The sequence below is a fragment of the Sciurus vulgaris genome (assembly GCF_902686455.1).
Source record: "Sciurus vulgaris genome assembly, chromosome: 2".
Taxonomy (NCBI): Eukaryota; Metazoa; Chordata; class Mammalia; order Rodentia; family Sciuridae; genus Sciurus; species Sciurus vulgaris.
This window is the reverse complement of record NC_136462.1, coordinates 160,240,831-160,262,948: the sequence shown is the minus strand read 5'-3', so window position 1 is coordinate 160,262,948 and position 22,118 is coordinate 160,240,831. Positions and strand designations below refer to the sequence as shown.

Here is a 22,118-nt window from a genome sequence, read left to right as displayed (position 1 = left end):
GTTCTTATGAGCCTTCATGTGCATAAGAGGAGAAATTTATTGAGGGTAGTTACCTGGGAGAAGAGTTACTGGGTCAAAGGTGAAGTGATGTCTCCATCACAAAATCTAATTAATATATTAAGCAGCCTGGCTATTTACTGCAGCTTCCAGGCCAATGGGGGAAAGGAAGGGTAATATTTATGTAAGCCAATCATTAACAGATTTGGTTTTATGGACCAAACTGAGAGCTACTAATTGTTCATCTATCTAAGGTTTAACTCAAAATCTGTCCATAACAGAAGAAATGATTTGGAAGTTTGTGTAGTGATTCTTTTTTGTATCTTTGGGTGTGGGGCAGGAACCAGCAGGGAGGGCCCTCAGCCCTTCCTTAAGTTTCCTTTTTTTCTTGTGATCAAGAAAATGTTTGCAGACATGGTCTGGAAGGCAGATGGAACTGGGTGTTAGTGTCTCTCAGACTTTGTTACATATGCCTTTTTTGGTCCAAGAAAATTCCATGGACCAAAACTTGACCAGTCTTCTCAAACAAACTTCTCAGTGGGGCTTTCTGGAGTGGCCGTGCTATTGCTCAGAATGTGAGCTGATCTAAGTTTCTTTCCACCGTCTAGTCTGTGGTTTATTTGAACCCACTGGGTAACTATCCAGAGAAGTGGGCCCAGGTTCCACTGGGGTTAGATGTCAGAAGCATGCCCCCCAACTGTCCAGTAGGAAGCTGAGGAGGCTCCATGGCCATCTGCCTGCATGCAGCCACCACAGGCCTGCTAGGAGCCCTCCAGCTGGATGAGTCAGGCCTCAACCTCACAGAACAAACTGGTAACAGAGATGATGTTCAATGTGCTTAGTGTACTTTTTGTCACAGAATTCTGTGTTATCATCAGCAAATAGTGGAGTATTTTGAACACTCTTTAGAAAACAGTAAGTGAGATGACAACTTGGTGAGAATATAGCGCTTATTCTTGAAGAAAGCAGTGACAGGGCTTTGTCACTTATAGAGTTCTTCTGAGCCTGGGGAAGGAGCCTGTTGCCATCCCCACATCCCACATGCCAAGTTAAATCATGGATGGGGAGAAGTCTGGGGAGGATCACACCTGTGGCTCATCTGTGTTAATGATTCAGGGGCCCTTCTGATCAGTATTTCATCTACACTGGCATATCTGAACCGCTGTGGCATGCCAGGTACCAGACAAAAGCTTTCTCAATGCTTTCCACCTGGAAGTAACGGCTGCCTTGGATATCCAGGAACACATTCACATTTGTAAACTATTTTTCTTTCTTTTTTGTTTTTTAATCAGCTGTCAAAGCTTGAGAAACAGCAGCAGAGGAAAGAGAAGACCAGAGCCAAGGGCCCTTCTGAATCAAGCAAAGAGCGAAATGCCCCCCGAAAAGAAGACCGCAGCGCCAGCAGCGGGGCAGAGGGTGATGTGTCCTCCGAGCGGGAGCCATAACCCCTGAAGGCAGAGGACTTAGGTAGGTGTTTCTCCGCCTGCATAGCTTTGCCCTCCCAAATTTTGGGGCAGTAATGAATAGAGGATGAAATGGCTGCTGAGGACATTTTCCATAGCCTCCTTGAACGTGCTGTCTTCCAGGATGGAGACAGATGCTGGCAAGTAAAGTTGTGTTGTGTTCATTGAGAAGCTGGAGGGCAGCGGACAGGTGTGTGTGCCTCCTCCTCCATTGCCAATGTTGGCCACGCCTGCTGCCACATGAGTGTGGGTAGAGCACCTGCAGATGCCTGATGCAGACAGTGGCTGTGCACATGCTCCCACCATCCTGCCACCAACGCCAGTCTTGCTCCCAGCAGCTCAGTGGAGGCCACTGTTCTTAGCAGCTGTCTCCTCTTGTGGTTTCCTTCTTCTTGTTCTGCTAACAGTCACTCTGTCCTGCATGGCATTGCCAATTTACTGTTTATTCTTCATCATTTCCATGCCCAGATCTATATTGCGGTTCATGGTGGTCTTATAAGCCACCTCCCTGCCTGAAGATCACAGGCCTCTGAAATGTGATCCAGAAATCTGATGACCTTCTGCTTCAGTTCCTTCCCTTAGCAAATATATTATCAGAGCTTCTTATTTGCCAGACACTACACCAAACACTGGGGGTACAGATATGAGGGACCCAGGGGCTGTCCTTATGGAGTTCACAAATTCAGGGAGAAGGATGGAAATTGTTACACCACAGCATGGTGCCTTGTTGCAGTGATGTGACTGTGGTATGGGGTGGAGAGATCTCTGGAACAAGACCTCGAAGGACACATAGAACTAGAGAGATGAAGGGCAAGGGGCAGAGAACAGTTGCCTAAGCCAAGAGAAGAGAAAATGTATCAGTTTTCTGTCACTAAAACAAAATATTTGAGATAATCAATGTGTAAAGAGAAAATGTTTACATTTTTGAAGGTTTCAGTTCATGATAGATTGCCACCATTACTTCTGGATCTGTGGCAAGGCAGCACATCATGGTCAGAGCATGTGGCAGAGCAAAACCACTCATCTCACTAGCCAGGAAGAAGGAAAAGGAAGTGCTTGCCCTCAGTGAGCTAAACATCTCTCACTAGGACCTGTCTCTTAAAAGTTCTACTATCTCCCAATAGAGTACTTTGGGGACTGATCATTAATACATGGGCCTTTGGTGGATATTCTGTGCAGCATCTTCTCAAGCTTCCTCAGCCATAGGAGAGAGCATGTGGGAGAGACATGATCCACCTGCACCTGTCTTCTTGAAGTGTGCAGAGACCAACATTCTTTAGGCCAAGTCATGAGAGTGAGCACCTCACCTGGTTCAGAAGCAGAAGCCAAACTGGACCTTCCCCTTTAGTTTTCACTCCTTGGGCTGAGGGCTGCTGCCCATCCTTCCTGCTTTCTCATTCTCTTGACCCCACTCAGGCATGATACTATGTCTTCTCTCTTGGGTTTTGTTGGAAACTATAAATAACCTTTTCCCCAGTGAACTGGAACCTTAGCAACAAGTTTAAAACAAATCGAATTTTCAAATGCCCATAATGAACTCATTACATGGAATAAGGAATAAAAATGTCAGCACTTATCTGACAGTGACCAAACCCAGTTTGTCAACCTAAATACCTACATGCATTCACAAATGTGTGTATACATGTGCATGTGCTCAAATTAAAGTGTGCCTTGGAGCTTTGTATTTTCAAAACAATTTGAAAAATTCTAATGCTGCCTAGCTGATTCCTTTTTGGATTATATTATTAACCTGCTAATATATTTTTTTTAATTTTTAAAATTTTATTTGTTCTAATTAGTTGTACATGACAGTAGAATGCATTTATACACTTTGATAGATCATACATAAGTGCAGTGTAATCTCTCATTTTTCTGATTATTAACCTGCTAATATATTTTATAAATGTAATATCATGATTTTTGCTTTACCTATATCTGACCAATACATTGAAAATTTTTGTTTTATCTATTGGGGGTATCAAGTTCTATTTTTAAATCCATGTGAAATAGAACAATTTGAAAGCTCCCATTATGTTACATTAGCTTTGGACTCAGAATAATTCTTGTAGAGGGTATACCATGAACATTAGTATCCTGTAGCCACTGGGCAGCCTGAGGGTAATTTTGCTATTTATGAAAGGGGGAAAAATCTGAGGGCTGTGTGGGATGGATAGTAAGTGTATGTGTCCCAGAACATCAAGAAGGACATGTTCACAGAAAAACACATGTGGAGTTTAATATCTGCCAGGATCCCCATCTTAGGAGGGGAAAATTCTCATGGACTTGTAGGTATCTACTTCTTCTCTAAAGTCAAAGAAACTTTAAAAAACTTGTATTTATTTTCTTCCTTGAGTGGTGCAGATTGGGGCACATAGAACCTGGGGTAAATGATACTATTGTCAAGCACCCAAACAGAACTAGTTAGAGAGGGAGCTCAGCAGCAGGGGAAGTACACCCAGAGAAAAGTGCTTGGAAAAGGGTAGGTGAATAATTGTTCCTTCCCCTTCCTTGTAAGTCAACTTCATTGCAGCGTCCTGTCATTATGGAACGAGGGAGGGCAGGGGGGATGAAGAGAGATGATGTAGGGGAAGCCCCTTCCAGCAGAAGGGAAAGTAATAGCTAGTCCTTAGGTCAGGGGAAGGTCAGTGGAAAGGAGCAGAGGGACAGATGGAGCAGAAGCCTGAGACCACACTTATGTGTTCCAACAGAAGAGGCATCCAGACATGGTTAGGCACCCAGAGGCCTGTGATAATGCTTCCCAGCATTGGTCACTTCATGCAGTGCAGAAGGAACCCCCAGAGGGGTTCCTCTACCCTGAGAGGGGTGCAGAAGAGATCTACATTGGATCTATTGGGCTGGCCACAGGTCCTGGGTAGAATGAGGAAAGGGAGCCTGCCCAGAGGCTGAGGAGCAGCTTTACCAGAAGACTAGGGGCTCATGGCCTCAGCTCTTCATAGCACTAATAGACACTGGGTCTCAGTCATGACCTCCACCTGATCTCCTGGAAGGAACTTGCAGGGGTTGTAGTGCTAGTGAGAGTGGAGGGGAGGCCGGGTCACCAGGGAGGCCTCCTGGCAATTGAAAAACAATCTTGAGTGGCCCTTCTCCCCTTGGTGGTGGCATCAGGTTCAGGCGCTGATCCACACTAGCCACCCTGACCACAGAAGCTGCTGAGTACCCAGAGCACTGTTGATACCAAGGCAAGATGGAACTTCCACGTGCTCAGGATTTCCCTGACTGCTACTCAGAGGACAGTAAGCAAGGTTTGATCAGCCCATGAAAACACAGGTCACATGTTTTTGTGCTAACATATATGGTATTGTCCTGGTTTTGGAATAAACCCACAAGGGAAGCCATTCATTTATTGACAGGTTGCCATAGTCATCCACTTGTAGTTATTCAGACCAGAGGCAGCAGAGACAGTGTCTGGTGACAGTGCCCAGGTCTGGGTGTGGATGGATGCAGGGTGTGGAGAGGTTCTTCTGAGCCTGTGTGTTGGCTGCTTTGGGACACCCACAGTCAGCCAAGGGCCAAGGAGGAACTGGGATGCTCCCACCTCTTAGAATTTAGCCACTTTCCTGGGTTTGAAGACCTTAAAGGGGGCTGATTTTGAAACTTAACAGTTTCCTGGATTTAAAGACCTGAAATGATAGCTGGTTTTCCACTTACATATTTGTATTTTTTAATTGTTCATGGTCTTTGTTGCTCCTTTTGATGAAGTTTATCGTATACCACAAAATCATCCCAAAATATTCAAATATCCATGAAAGCTGAAATAAGTAATGACAGATAGGAGGTGACCTTGGCATTTGTTTTGCTTCACAGAATGCAGGAGCTCCTCTCCTGAAGGGAGCAGCAGTTTTCATTTGCTTTTCTTTAAAAACAGAAAGAGCCCTAGGGAGCCTCGCGGGCCCTAAGGGGAGCAGCTTTGAGTTTGCAAGGCATGAGAGTCAAAGAAGGCAAAAGAAAATGGGATGAGAAACTGCATTATCGTGCACATGTTTTTTCTTTGAAAATGAATCATGGTTCAGGGGACATTACCAGGATGTCAACATTTCTCCATCACATTGCAAACGTTCCTTCTTGTTTTATCAAATGGACATAAAACTTGCTAAAATTAACTTCTGGTTTTGTAGTCTCATTCCTTCAAGCTCCTCACCTTGATAGGAGGATTTGAGGTTCTCTTTGAGAACCCCCTCAAAGGGTTCTCTTTGGTCCCCTTTCTGGCCAGTGCTAAAGGCACTAGGGAAAACTCACTGAAAGAATGTGGCTTTTGCTTTTGATTGCAGGTTCAAGTGTTGCCTCATTTGAGTATTTACTTTTTTTTTTTTAAATACATTTGAGTATTTACTTAGCTGCTGTAATTAGGGTGTGAGACCAGCACCCCACATTTCTGTCCTCAAATGTCAACACACTTGAAACCAAACGAGATGTGTTTTGGAAGCTGCCATCTGTTTGCTTTTTCAACTTGACCTTTGTCTGAATTATAAGATGTGTCCTGACTGAGCACATTTCTTCCTAATGAGCTCGAGTAGTTGAGTGTGTGTGTGTTTGCGTGCTCTGTTAAAAGGGCACTTGATCACTTCTCAGTGTTTTCCCTTGTGTATGGTAGGATCTCTTTCATTCTGCAACCTTCACTTTGCTTCCCTGTGTCAACATTCCTACCTCTTCCCCAAGCTCATGTGCTGATATTTCATGTTGTAAAACTAGCTGAGCCTGCAGAGTGATGGTTTCATTTTTCAAACTTAAAACAGTTCTTTTAGTGATTGTCCTTGAGTTTACAACATACATTTTTAACTAAGTCCGCCTTCAAATAAGACTATGCCATGTTACCTGTAGAATAGGAACCATATAATACTGCCATTCTCCCAGTTCCTGCTTCCCAGCCCTGTAACATTACTGTCGCTAATTTCACTTTCCACGCTTTCTAATCACCCAGTACCTTGCTACTATTATTATTTTAAATGATTATTTCAAATAAAAATTAAGATTAAGGAACAGAAAATATTTTATTTTGCCTTCATTTTGGAGAAATGTTCCTTCTGCTTGTAAAATTTCTTTTCATATTGCAGCACATATTTGAGGGTATCTTCATTTTTTTCCTTCACTTTTTTTTTATTGTAAACAAATGGGATACATGTTGTTTCTCTGTTTGTACACGAAGTAAAGGCATACCATTTGTGTAATCATAAATTTACATAGGGTAATGTTGTTTCCCTTCCCCCTACCCCTCCCACCCCTCTTTTCCCTCTATACAGTTGTTCCTTCCTCCATTCTTGCCACCCTCCCTAACCCTAACCCTAAACCTAACCCTAACACTAACCCCTCCCACCCCCCATTATGTGTCATCATCCGCTTATCAGCGAGATCATTTGTCCTTTGGTTTTTTCAGATCGGCTTATCTCACTTAGCATGATATTCTCCAATTTCATCCATTTCCCTGCAAATGCCATAATTTTATCAATCCTTATGATGGAGTAATATTCCATTGTGTGTGTATGTATATATATATATATATATATATATATATATATATATATACACATACATACATACCACAGTTTCTTTATCCATTCATCAATTGAAGGGCATCTAGATTGGTTCAACAATCTGGATATTGTGAATTGAGCAGCTATGAACATTGATGTGGCAGTATCTCTGTAGTATGCTGATTTTAAGTCCTTTGGGTATAGGCCAAGGAGTGGGATAGCTGGGTCAAATGGTGATTCCAGGGGTTTCAAGATGGCGGCCTAGAGGGTGGCTGCATTTCATGTTGCTCCAGGACTCAGGATTCAAAAGAGGAGATATTGAGACGCTTGGGACCAACTCAAAGCAGCCGGGTGACTCTCACCCCCTGGGGAGGCATCCCGGATGGGACGGTGGTCCCGGAACGCAGGAAACTTTGTGAAGTAGAACTGCCGGCGAGACGCCCCTCCCCCCGCTGGAGCAGTGAACTCGGACAGCTGGGAGCGCCGTAAAGGAGGCCGCTCGGCACAGCGCTGGGACTCGGAGCAACCACTGGGGCTCCAGCGGCTGCCCAGGGGAAGAGTGGCGAGGAGAGCTGTGTGGACTCAGGACACCGGGGCCTGCCCTGAGGACGAGGAGGAGGAGCGCGGCCGCTTGGATTCGGGTGACTACACCAGAGCTACAGGTGGTTGCCAGAGAAGGGGCTGCGTGGCGAGCTGTTTGGACTCTGACCACTTCTGAACCCCGGGGCCTGCCCGGAGGAGTAGGAGGAGGAGGAGGAGAAGCGCGGCGGGCCGTTTGGACTCGCAGTGACTGCATTAGCGCTCCAGGCGGCTGCTCAGAGGAGAAGGCGAGTGGTGAGTTGTTTGGTCTTAAAGTGACAGCTCCTGAACACAGGGGGGCTGCCTGGAGGAGAAGCGTGGTGGGACGCTTGGTCTTGAGTGGCCGCACCAGAGCTCCGGCGGTTGCCCAGAGGACCCGTGCAGCGGGTCACGTGGATTCAGAGCCACTCAGAGGGACTGCTCCTGAACACCCGGGGGGTTATCTGGAGAAGGAGGAGGAACGGGGAGGGTCACTTCAACTCGGAGTGATTGATTGCCCCGGGCTACGGGTGGTTGGTGGGAGGAGGAGGCACGAAGTGAGTTTCTTGGACTCCTAGTGACCGCACCGGAATACTGGGCGGCTGTCTGGAGGAAGAGGCCTGTGGCGGGTCTCTGGGACTCAGAGCGATTGTTCGGGGCCACAGGTGGCTGCTCAGAGGAGGGGCCACACAGCCAGGCGATTAGGTGCAGAGCAGGGTCCCAGGATCTAGGAGGCTTCTGGGTGGAAGAGCCGCACAGAGACAGGCTTAGGGCGGAGCGAAGGTTCCAGGCCTGTGGGCAAATTCTCTGAGGAGAGGCAGCCTAAGGAGATTCATCTGCGAAGGGTGAGGCTCCCAGGCCCAGGAGGTAGGGCCGGGCCCCTGGGAACTTTGCAGAGGAAGGCAGCCCAGCCCAGGTGGTAGCTGTAAATTGAGGGGAACCTCTAGGAGGGAACTGACCAGCGAGACCTCCCCACCGGGTGAGTCTTCCCTGCTGGGTGAGGTTTCCCCACAAGGACGGTAAAACCAGAGATTCAGGCCCAAACAGGCCTTGCCTCAGCCCACAGCCTAGGTCCCCTTTGGATGACCATTGGTCAACAAGTGGAGGCACCTCTGCCCACTAGCAGGGATTATACCCCACCTGAAGGCCACCACTCCTAGAAAGGCAGCTTCCTTGTGGAGCACCGCATTATCAACTTCCTCCAAGACTTCAGCCTACTGAAGACTAAGGGGGGATATATATAGAAATCTTCAGGGACATTGTAAGTCAATAGAGGAAATCTGCAATATCTCAGCGGTCCTCTGATACCTGAACAATATGAGAAAACAAGGAAAGAAAATGCTGCAAACAAATCTAGATGTTACATCAATAAAACCCAGTGACAGCATGGCAGAAGAAATGACAGAAAAGGAGTTCAGAATGTACATAATTAAAATGATCAGAGAAGCAAACGATGAGATGAAAGAGCAAATGCAAGCATTGAATGATCGCACCAATCGACAGTTAAAAGAGCAAATACAGGAAGCAAAAGATCATTTCAATAAAGAGTTAGAGATATTGAAAAAAAACCAAACAGAAATCCTTGACATGAAGGAAACAATAAACCAAATTAAGAACTCCATAGAAAGCATATCCAATAGGATAGAACACCTGGAAGACAGAACCTCAGACATTGAAGACAAAATATTTAACCTTGAAAACAAAGTTGAACAAACAGAGAAGATGGTAAGAAATCATGAACAGAATCTACAAGAACTATGGGATATCATGAAAAGGCCAAATTTAAGAATTATTGGGATTGAGGAAGGCTTAGAGAAACAAGCCAAAGGAATGAACAATTTATTCAATGAAATAATATCAGAAAATTTCCCAAATCTGAAGAATGAAATGGAAAATCAAGTTCAAGAGGCTTATAGGACTCCAAATACACAAAATTACAACAGACCCACACCAAGGCACATTATAATGAAAATACCTAACATACAAAATAAAGACAGAATTTTAAAGGCTATGAGAGAAAAGAACCAAATTACATTCAGGGGGAAACCAATACGCATATCAGCAGATTTTTCAATCCAGACCCTAAAAGCTAGAAGGGCCTGGAACAACATTTACCAAGCCCTGAAAGAAAATGGATGCCAACCAAGAATCTTATACCCAGCAAAACTTACCTTCAAATTTGACGATGAAATAAAATCCTTCCATGATAAACAAAAGCTAAAAGAATCTACAAAAAGAAAGCCAGCATTACAGAACATTCTCAACAAAATATTCCATGAGGAAGAGATGAAAAACAAAGAAGCAAATCAGCAAAGGGAGGAATTATCCTAAAGGAATCGTCAAATAAAGGAGGAAACAAGTTGTGTCAAACAAATAAATAAACAAAATTTTAAAAATGAACCAAATGACCGGGAAACCAAATCATTTCTCTATAATAACCCTGAATGTTAATGGCCTGAATTCATCAATCAAAAGACATAGACTGGCAGACTGGATTAAAAAGAAAGATCCAACAATATGTTGCCTGCAAGAGACTCACCTCATAGAAAAAGATACCCATACACTAAAGGTGAAAGGATGGGGAAAAACATACCATGCACATGGACTCAGCAATAAAGCTGGAGTATCCATCCTCATTTCCGATAATGTGGACTTCAAGCCAAAGTTAGTCAGAAGGGATAAAGAAGGTCATTTCATACTGCTTAAGGGAAGCATAAATCAGCAAGATATAACAATCATAAACATCTATGCCCCAAACAGTGGCTCATCTATGTATGTCAAACAAATCCTTCTCAATTTCAGAAACCAAATAGACCACAACACAATAATACTAGGTGATTTTAACACGCCTCTCTCACCACTGGACAGATCTTCCAGACAAAAATTGAACAAAGAAACCATAGATCTCAATAACACAATCAATAATTTAGACTTAACGGACATTTATAGAATATACCATCCAACCAAGAGTGAATACACTTTCTTCTCAGCAGCACATGGATCCTTCTCTAAAATAGACCATATATTATGCCACAAAGCTAATGTTAGCAAATACAAGAAGATAGAGACACTAGCATGTATTCTACTCCAAGAATTCAAATAATCCAGTCAACAAATGGGCTAAGGAAATGAATGGACACCTCACAGAAGAAGATCTACAAGCAATCAACAAACATATGGAAAAATGTTCAACATCTCTGGTAATAAGAGAAATGCAAATCAAAACCACCCTAAGATTCCATCTCACCCCAATTAGAATGGCGATTATCAAGAATACGAGCAACAACAGGTGTTGGCGAGGATGTGGGGAGAAAGGTACACTCATACACTGCTGGTGGGGCTGCAAATTAGTGCAGCCACTCTGGAAAGCAGTGTGGAGATTCCTTAGAAAACTTGGAATGGACCCTCCATTTGACCCAGCTATCCCACTCCTTGGCCTATACCCAAAGGACTTAAAATCTGCATACTACAGAGATACAGCCACATCAATGTTCATAGCTGCTCAATTCACAATAGCCAGACTGTGGAACCAACCTAGATGCCCTTCAATTGATGAGTGGATAAAGAAACTGTGGTATATATATACAATGGAATATTACTCAGCCATAAAGAATGATAAAATTATGGCATTTGCAGGCAAATGGATGAAATTGGAGAATATCATGCTAAGTGAGATAAGCCAATCTCAAAAAGCCAAAGGACGAATGATATCACTAATAAGTGGAGGATGACACATAATGGGGGGGAGGGAAGGGTTAGTGTTAGGGTTAGAGTTAGGGTTAGGGAGGGGGGCAAGTATGGAGGAAGGAACTACTGTATAGAGGGTAAAGAGGGGTGGGAGGGGTAGGGGGAAGGGAAGAAATAACGGAGTGAATCAAACAACATTACTCTATGTAAATTGATGATTACACAAATGGTATGCCTTTACGCCATGTACAAACAGAGAAACAACATGTATCCCATTTGTTTACAATAAAAAAAAAAAAAATGGTGATTCCATTCCAAGTTTGCGGAGGAATCTCCATACTGCTTTCTAGAGTGGCTGCACTAATTTGCAGTCCCACCAGCAATGTATGAGATATGTGCCTTTCTCCCCACATCCTCACCCACACCTGTTGTTGCTTGTATTCTTGATAATCACCTTTCTAATTGGGGTGAGATGGAATCTTAGGGTGGTTTTGATTTGCATTTCTCTTATTACTAGAGATGTGGAACATTTTTTTCATATGTTTGTTGATTGCTTGTAGATCTTCTTCTGTGAAGTGTCTGTTCATTTCCTTAGCCCATTTGTTGATTGGGTTATTTGTATTCTTGGTGTAGAGTTTTTTGAGTTCTTTATAGATTCTGGAAATTAGTGCTCTATCTGAATTATGAGTGGCAAAGATTTTCTCCCACTCTGTAGGCTCTTTCTTCGCATTGCTGATAGTTTCCTTTGCTGAGAGAAAGCTTTTTAGTTTGAATCTATCCCAGTTATTGATTCTTGCTTTTATTTCTTGTACTATGGGAGTCCTGTTAAGGAAGTCTGATCCTAAGCCAACAAGATGAAGATTTGGACCTACTTTTTCTTCTATAAGCTGCAGGGTCTCTGGTCTGATTCCAAGGTCCTTGATCCATTTTGAGTTGATTTTTGTGCAGGGTGAGAGATAGGGGTTTAGTTTCATTCTGTTGCATATGGATTTCCAGTTTTCCCAGCACCATTTGTTGAAGAGGCTATCTTTTCTCCATTGCATATTTTTGGCACCTTTGTCTAATATGAGAAAATTGTATTTATTTGGGTTTGTGTCCATGTCCTTTATTCTGTACTATTGATCTACCTGTCTATTTTGGTACCAATACCATGCCGTTTTTGTTACTATTGCTTTGTAAGAGAGTTGAAGATCTGGTATTGTGATACCCCCTGCTTCGCTCTTTCTACTGAGGATTGCTTTAGCTATTCTGGGTTTCTTATTCTTCCAGATGAATTTCATATTGCTTGCTCTATTTCTGTAAGGTACATCATTGCTTGAAATTGATTTATTTAAGTTGTGTATGTCCTCCTTGTTCAGTTTAGGTAATTCATATGTCTCTAGAAACTTGATGTCTTCGAGGTTTTCTGTTTTGTTGGAGTTTAGATTTTCAAAATAGCTTCTAATTATGTTTTGTATTTCACTCATGTCTGTTGTGATATTTCCTTGTTCATTCCGTATTTTAGTAATTTGAGTTTTCTCCCTCTTTCTCTTTGTTAGTGTGGCTCAGGGTTTATCAATTTTGTTTATTTTTTCAAAGAACCAACTCTTTATTTTGTTAATTTTTTCGATTGTTTCTTTTGTTTCAATTTCGTTGATTTCAGATCTGATTTTAACTATTTCCTGTCTTCTATTACTTTTGGTGTTGGTCTACTCTTCTTTTTCTAGGGCTTTGAGCTATAGTGTTAAGTCGTTTACTTGTTGATATTTTTCTTCTTCTGTTGAATGTGCCCCATGAAATAAATCTTCCTCTAAGTACTGCTTTCATAGTGTCCCAGAGGTTTTGATATGATGTCTTTGTTCTTGTTTACTTCTAAGAATTTTTTATTTCCCTCCTGATGTCTTCTGTTATCCATTCATCATACAATAGCATATTATTTAATTTCCAGGTGTTGGAGTAGTTTCTGTTTTTTATTCTGTCATTTATTTCTAATTTCAATCCATTATGATCTGATAGAATACATGCTAGTGTCTCTATCTTCTTGTATTTGCTAATGTTAGCTTTGTGGCACAGAATATGGTCTATTATAGAGAAGGATCCATGTGCTGCTGAGAAGAAAGTGTATTCGCTCTTTGTTGGATGGTATATTCTATATAAGTCAGTTAAGTCTAAATTGTTGATTGTGTTATTGAGATCTATGGTTTCTTTATTCAATTTTTGTTTGGAAGATCTGTCCAGTGGTGAGAGAGGTGTGTTAAAATCACCTAGTATTATTGTGTTGTGGTCTATTTGATTTCTGGAATTGAGAAGGATTTGTTTGACGTACATGGATGAGCCAATGTTTGGGGCATAGATATTTATGATTGTTATGTCTTGCTGATTTATGCTTCCCTTAAGCAGTATGTAATGTCCTTCTTTATCTCTTCTGACTAACTTTGGCTTGAAGTCCACATTATCTGATATGAGGATGGATACTCCAGCTTTTTTGCTGTGTCCATGTGCATGGTATGTTTTTTCCCATCCTTTCACCTTTAGTCTATGGGTATCTCTTTCTATGATATGAGTCTCTTGCAGGCAGCATATTGTTGGATTTTTCTTTTTAATCCAGTCTGCCAGTCTATGTCTTTTGATTGATGAGTTCAGGCCATTAACATTCAGGGTTATTATTGAGATATGATTTGTATTCTCAGTCATTTGACTCATTTTTGTTTTTTGATACAACTTGGTTTCTCCTTTATTTGGCTATTCCTTTAGGCTAGTTCCTCCAATTGCTGATTTGCATCATTGTTTTTCATCTCTTCCTCATGGAATATTTTGCTGAGAATGTTCTGTAGTGCCGGCTTTCTTTTTGTAAATTCTTTTAGCGTTTGTTTATCATGGAAGTATTTTATTTCATTGTCAAATCTGAAGGTAAGTTTTGCTGGGTATAAGATTCTTGGTTGGCATCTGTTTTCTTTCAGGGCTTGGTAAATGTTGTTCCAGGCCCTTCTAGCTTTAAGGGTCTGGATTGAAAAATCTGCTGATACTGTATTGGTTACCCCTGAATGTAATTTGATTCTTTTCTCTCGCAGCCTTTAAAAATCTGTCTTTATTTTGTATGTTAGGTATTTTCATTATAATGTGCCTTGGTGTGGGTCTGTTGTAATTTTGTATATTTGGAATCCTATAAGCCTCTTGTACCTGGTTTTCTATTTCATTCTTCAGATTTGGGAAATTTTCCAATATTATTTCATTGAATTATTTCCGATATTATTTCATTGATATTGTTCATTCCTTTGGTTTGTTTCTCTAAGCCTTCCTCAATCCCAATAATTCTTAAATTTGGCCTTTTCATGATATCCTATAATTCTTGTGGATTCTGTTGGTGATTTCTTACCATCTCCTCTGTTTGGTCAATTTTGTTTTCAGGATTAAATATTTTGTCTTCAATGTCTGAGGTTCTGTCTTCCAGGTGTTCTATCCTATTGATTATGCTTTCTATGGAGTTTTAAACTTGGTTTATTGTTTCCTTCATTTCAAGGATTTCTGGGTTTTTTTTTTCAGTATCTCTAGCTCTTTATTGAAATGATCTCTTGCTTCCCGTATTTGCTCTTTTAACTATTGATTGGTGCGATCATTTAATGCCTGCGTTTGCTCTTTCATCTCCTAATTTCCTTCCGTGATTGTTTTAATTATGTACATTCTGAACTCCCTTTCTGACATTTCTTCTGCTGTGCTGTCATTGGGTTTTATTGATACAGTATCTAGTTTTGTTTGGGACATTTTCTTCCCTTGTTTTCTCATATTGGTCAGATATCAGTGGGACTCTGAGATATTGCAGATTTCCTCTATTGGCTTATAGTGTCCCTGTAGATTTCCAGTATATCACCTCCCAGCCTTCAGTAGCCTAAAGTCTTGGAGAAACTTGATAATGCAGTGCTTCCGAAGAAAGCTGCCTCTGGCCCGCTATTGGGTCCAGGGCTGGGAGTTAGTTCTGCTTCCCTTAAGCAGTATGTAATGGAAATCCTCTCACTGGGCGGTCCCACTCCTAGGAGTTGGTTATAGACAGGGCCTGCAGCCACCTGAGGGAGCCAGGCTGCTCAGGGAAAGCCTCTTCTTCTTGGTCCCAGAAGCCGCCTGCGGGCCTGGGCCTGCCGTTGGGTTCAGGGCTTGGGGTTGGCTCTGTGCAGAAAAGCTCTCACTGGGCGGGCCTGCTCCAAGAAGCTGGCTGTGGACCCCGCCTGCCGCTGGAGAGAGCAGGGCTCCTTGGGGAAGTCTCTCGCTGCCCTGACCTGGTCCCAGAAGCCCCTTGTGGGCCTGGGCCCGGGCCCGCCGCTGGGTCCCGGGCTTGGGGTTGGCTCTGTGTGGAAAAGCTTTCACTGGGTGGGCCTGTGGACCAGGCCTGCTGTGGGTGGGAGCAGGGGTGCTTGGGGAATTCTCTAGCTGCCCTGCCCTGCTCCGAGAAGCTGCCCCTGCCCGGGCCTGCTGCCCGGGCAGAGCTTCACCCAGTGGGAGAGACTCACCCCTGGGGCTCTGTGTTGGTCCTAGTCTCTCAATACCTCCTCTTCTTGAATCCTGAGTTCTGGAGCAATGGGAGATGCCGTCACCCTCTATTCCGCCATCTTGAATCCTAACCTTTCCTTCACTTTTGAAAGATAATTTTGCAGGTATCAAATGCTACACTTGTTGATTTTTTTTTTCTGCAATATTTAATTATTTTGTTCCAGTTGTTTATATTTTATTTAATTTTAAATGTATTTTTATTTTAATTGACACATCATAATTGTGCATATTTATGGATACAAAGTGACATTTCAATACATGTATACAATGTGTAATGATCAGATCAGATTCTTTCTTCAGTGTTTTGTAATTTTCTTCACAGAGATCATTCACTTCCTAAATTTATTTCTGGGTATTTTGTTTACTTTCTCCTCCTCTACCTCCTCCTCCTCCTCCATGTGTGTGTATATCTGTGTGTGTGTGTGTGTGTCTGTGTGTCTAGTACTGGGGATTGAACTCTGGGGCCCTTACCACTGAGCCCCACCCCCAGCCCTTTTCATTTTATTTTAAGATGGGATCTTACTAAGTTGCTGAGGCTTATCTTGAATTTGTAATCCTCCTGGCTCCGTTTCCCAAATTGCTGGAATTACAGGCTTGCTCCACTACACCTGGCTAGGATTGCGTTCTTGAACCATTCTCTTCTTGTTTGCATAGTTTCTCATGGGAACTGCTCTGTAGCTTTCCTCTTTGTTCCTCTGTAGGTAATGTGGCTTTTCCCTACCCAATCCCTCTGCCCCTGATTTTTACAAATTTCTCTTTGATTTTCTGCAGTTTGAATATGGTATGTCTGGTTGTAGTTCTTGTTTGGTGTTCTCTGACCTCCTGTGGATTTGTGATTTGGTGTCTATCATTAACTTTGGAAAGCTTTTGGCCAACATTACTTCAAATATTTCTTTGTTAGTTTTTCTGCTTGTGGTATTCTAATTATGTATATGTTACAACTTTTACAATTGCCTTACGGTTATTGAATGGTCTGTTCCCTCCCCCTCCCCCACTCTTTCTTTCTTTCTTCTTTGCGTTTTGGTTTGGGAAGTTTGTATTGATCTGTCTTTAAGTCCGCTGATTCTTCCCTTCAACTGTTTCTGGTTTACTGATGAGCCTATTAAAGGCATTCTTTATTTCAGTTACAATGTTTTTGATTTCTGTTATTTTATTTTGATTCCCTCTTGGAGTTTCTGTTTCTCTGCTTACATTACCCATCTGTTCTTACATATTGTTCACTTTTTCCATCAGAGCCCATAACTGTTAATCATAATCATTTAAAATTCTGTCTAAAAATTCCAACATCTGTGTCATATTTGAGTTTCATTCTGATGATGCCTTTGGGTTTGCTGAACTTCTTGAATCTATAAATGTATGTTATTTTGGAATTTTTAAATAGTATCTCTTCAGTTACCTTTTTACCTGGAGGAGGTTCCTCTTTCAAAACCTTGAATATCATGTTATCTTTTTGTTATGTATTAGAGTGATCTGCTTCCTCACTGACACAGAGTAGTCAATTATGTTACTTTACTAGCAGTGGGGTTGGATTTTCTTCTTAGCCAGGTTTCCACTTGCCTTAGTTATTTGAAAATAAGTTGGCAAAGACTCAAAGATGGAATGTTTTGTCTCATATGTGGAAGCTAGAGTAAAATAAAGGAAAGATGGAGGGAAGAATAGGGTATCATAAAAATAAAGGGAAGCTTGGTAGTGTAGAAGGAGATCAAGAGGGAAAGAGGGAGGATGGGAAAGGGGAGGCAATGCAGAATGAATTCTATAAAAATCGTGTGTATAAAAATATATAACAGGGAATTTCACCTTTATGTATAAATAAAGAGTCAATAAAATATAAATAAATAGATGAGCAAAAGGGAAGTCTAGCAGAGTAGAGAAAGGAAAACAGGATGGGATGGAGGATGAGAGGGAAAAGGGGGGCATTTTGAACTGAAATTGAATTCCATACATGTTTGATTTTGTCAGAATGAACCCAACTACAATGTATAATTTTGTAAAGCTCTAATAAAAAAAAGAAAAGAAGTTGCCAAGCAGCTGGCCATGATTAGTGATTTTATTACTGAGTTACAGAGCTAAGCTTACAGATAAGTTAGAGTGTACTAATACAGTAACTCTAACTTCATGTATTTAAATCTAAGCTAACTAAATTTTAAAAATGTAAAATTTATAGTAGCCGCATTTCAGTGCCAAGTAGCCACACGTGGCTAGTCACTGCCACATTGGACAGCACTGATGCAGAACAATTTGATCATTACAGAAAGTTCACTTGGACCTAGAGGGATCAAGTTGTGATCTTGAGACCATCGTTTGAACCACTTTACGAAGTTCTGTTAGGCTTATGTGGTTAACTGTATACAAATCTACAAGAGAAATAGATGGAGAAAGAAGTCAAGCCAAAATATAAAACCCAGCTGCTGTCAGAATTTGTTCCTTCCACTTTCAGAAACATCATTTTTTCAGTGCTTGTTTTATTGGATCACATCAAGCTTTCCATTAATTAGGAAATCAAATCACTCTTCCCATGTTCTCATCGGTCAAGTCAGGACTATGAGAACTCAAGCAAAGGATGTGTCTTTTGACAGTTCAGTGGAGGGCCTCACTGGAATCTCTAACGATGTTAGCAGGTCAGAGTAAATCCTTCATTAGTAACACTGACTTCTCAACAACTCATGTTTTTTCACAGGGCAGCCTTACTCTTTTAGGTAAATGAATTCTGGTGATGTTCCCAGTAGTGACCTGAAATAAATAATAAAAACTCAGTTCTTGATAGTGATTTACAGAGCAAATCTGTGGTGTTCTTTATGTCCTAAGTCTAGCACTTGCATCTTATGGTCGTTTGAATGGCCTGAAACCAGAAGCAGGTCAGCTAGAAGTCAACATGTTTGAGAGTTTGAGTATTTAAACAGGCTGTTGAGGGAGTCCTTGCTTCTGGTCCTGGGCTGGTCCCCACTGTCCTTGACATTTGAAGGCAGTGAAACAGAACTACTCAAGCAGCTAGAGGGAGCTGGTGGTCCCCCACCTTCTTCCATAAAGCTGTGAAGTTGTGGTGCTGTTATCATGTACTTCTTTCTACTGCATCAGGTGCCCACAGCCTACAGATCACATCTTCAAGTAGCTCACCTGGCATGCATTTGGAACTAGAAGTCATCCTCTCAATAGCTCTTAGAGGGAGGCACATTATTGCCTCATCCAGGGTTTCTAAGTTTCAAGCCTCAGAGGCCCACCTTTTACTAGAACTAAGTGTTTATCAGCTTGAACAGAACTGCTCAGTGCTTCTGATCTGGCAAGTGGACCTCACAGATGACTTCCTCCCACCTTTCTCATTTGTGCTTCCAATGATGTGAGCCTCATGATCTCCAGCGACTCCCACGTGTTGGCCAGCACACAGACTCCTAATTTTTCCATAGTTAGGTTCAAGAAAATAAGAAGGGACATTTAAATAAATGAGATTGAAAATAGAGAGCAACATCTATTGACCAGTCCATGCTTTTGGTTGGTGTTCAGCTGGAACTGCCATCTGCTGTTGGCCACAGACTTTTGCATGCAATTAGGGAGCTCGTTACTCATGATACTAATGCCGATGCTGTGATTAGGCCTGCTGATCAGAGTGCCCAGGAGTAGTGCTTCACTAATGCATACTTAGTTGTGAGCCTTTCAAGGTAGATGTTTATAAATCCCTCTGCCTGAATGCTTTAAACACTTTGAGGATATTTGGGCCAAAACCTCTCAGGATCCCTTCCAGGTCTTTCTTTTGTAGGGAATTGGAATTCCTAAATCATCTCTATCTTATAAAATTTCTTTTGAAAGCCATTTTTGTTACAAAATTAATGTTCATTCATATAAAATTTCAGAAATGCAAAAAACTCGAATGTAAAAACAATCTGCCATCTTGTCATTTGAAGATAATCATGATTAGCATAATACTTTTTAACATTTTTTAAAGCAGATATTTCTCTTTATCTAATTTTACAGAGCTTAAGACATATACACATGTGTATATGCAAATGTGTTGTTTTCCTTGACTAAAAACTGGAAGTAATGTGTTCCAAGGAATGACATTGTATGTTCTCCACCTGCTGATGGCCTTTCAAATATCTCTTAGGAAGGAGAACAGGACTGTACCAGGTACATTTTTGAGTGTGAGGGTAGGCCTTGGAGAAATATTGATCCCTTATGTGGTTCCAGACAGAACTAAAAACCATGGATTAGCTGTGGCTCAAGTCAGCCTTTCTTGCATGTGCACTGGGGTCTGAATATCAAACTGGGCACAGTGAACTCCATTGAGGCATCTGCTCATGGCCGGTGTTGAGTATCAGGAAGCACATTCACAGTGACATCCCCTCAGTGTATCTACTATTAACAGAATCTCTTGGTTTTACTGAAGTCCTTCCAATTAAATTTAAGATGTGAGGGAATAGAAACTACTGCTGTTAAGTTTTGAGATTTAGTATAGCTCTTGGATAACAAATATCTTTGTCACAAATCTTAGCAATATCAGCTGGTTTTTGTTGTATCCTCCAAATTACAAAGGAAAACATGAGAAGGTTGCAAGTTTTATATTAAAGAACTGTCTTTGGAATAGTATTAAAAATTATCCCCAAAGCAAACATTTCGTTTATTTCTTGTTCCTGTCTTTTCTTGTCTCCACATCTCCACAGTAAAGGATTTGGAGATGAAGCTTTTGTATCTTTTTTTCATGGAATTTATTCCATACATCTGTGTCCTCTAATTTGTGAACATGGAGTTGTTTGTGATACATCCTTTTGATTTTTTTATTGCTATAAGATCTGTACCGATATTCTCTCTTTGGTTCATTATATTGATAACTTGTGTTTTCTCCTTTTTTCTTGGTAAGTCTGGCAAAAGCTTTACCAGTTTTATTCATCTTTTATTTTCTCTCTTGTTTTTCTGTTTGAAATTTCATTGTTTTCTGCTTTTACCTTCATTTTCTTCCTTCTGCTTGTTTTGGGTTTACTTTTATTCTCTCAGTTTCAGATTTGGCTTTTTTTTTTTTTTTCCTAATGTAAGTACTAACTGCTGTGAATTTCCCCCTAAGCACTACCTTAGGTGTATACCACAAATTTTGATATATTTTCATTTACTTCAAAATATTTTCTCATTTGCTTTGTGAGTTCTCTTTGATACAAAGACCATTAAGAAGTATATTCACACCTCACGTACATGTGTGACTGCATGACCTATGTGATCCTACAATATGTATAATCAGAAAAATGAGAGATTGTGCTCCATTTATGATCTATCAAAATGCATAAATGCATTCTACTGTGATGTACAATAAATTAGAACAAACAAAACATAAAAAAAAGAAGTACATTCACATATTGGTTTGGTGTCTTTTGAGTTCAAAGAACAGATTTGGATTTATATGTGGTGACATGGCTGATTTTTCACCATGTAGTGAAACACTGCCATGCTATTATCATTGGGTGATCTCAAAAGGATATCTTCAGCCACTTTTTTAATGCTAATGTGCCTATGTTAATTGGATTTGAAGGTGAATTTTGGGATCCTTCTTAGTAATGTATCTTTCTGTTCTTTTTAGTGCATTACCATTGAGCAGATCTGGATCCTGAAAAATTCAAGATGCTAAGCACCTACACTGCTTTAAGAATTTGGAACTGAGAAATGAAGAGGGAGATATACATAAGAAATTGGGAGTCTAAATAGCCCTGGAAAAAACAAAGAACAAACACAAAGAACAGAAACAAACCCCAAGGACCGTTACTTCCTGTAGCTGCTGTGATGTGAAGGCATGGGTACTGCTGAAGAGGCAGTGTACGTGGCAGAGGCACACACCCCTGCCCCCCACAGAAAGGCTTCACTGGTTTCCACCATGTCTTGGCTTGCTTTTAGAACAGGCTGGTCCAACGTCATTGGTCATCAAGTCCACTGTGGTGAACTCTGCTTGTCCATGATGAATCTCCAGCACATCTGTGCTGTCTGTGTTCTTTCCAACACCAGTTCGTAAGACAGGGCCCATGTTATGGTATAAGGAGAACAACCATCAATGATAATGTCTTGTGTGAAACCTTTGCATCTTGTAAATTTTTTCTTTTTTCTAAAAATAAATATTAATTAAATCTAAATCTTAACAAAACCACTTTATTATCAAATAAATTTTGCTGTTTCTGCTTAATGAAGACCCTGTAGAATTGCAGTGTGTCTGATCCCTCTCCATGTATATCCACACTTCTTTTTAAAATCCCTCTTGCCAGAGACCTCTGAGTGGCCCACCCTGGCCTCTGATTCCAGTGTGAAAGCCTATCTGTGGTAATTGATGGTTAATGACAGATGAAAATGAGATGGCAGAACAGTGGAGTATAGATGGGCAGAGAATCCAGCTTCAGAATGGCCATACGATTCTGATAGAGGCCAAGTGAGATTGCTG

The 22,118-nt window shown here is 41.3% G+C and overlaps 1 long non-coding RNA gene across 1 annotated transcript; it reads left to right on the top strand.

Annotated features, from left to right (window-relative positions):
- The first annotated feature begins 1,019 nt into the window (after positions 1–1,019).
- Positions 1,020–21,866, top strand: LOC306651629. Its single transcript, XR_013761159.1, has 2 exons — positions 1,020–1,464; positions 21,273–21,866. It is a non-coding gene; the product is annotated as an uncharacterized lncRNA (long non-coding RNA).
- The last annotated feature ends 252 nt before the right edge of the window (positions 21,867–22,118 follow it).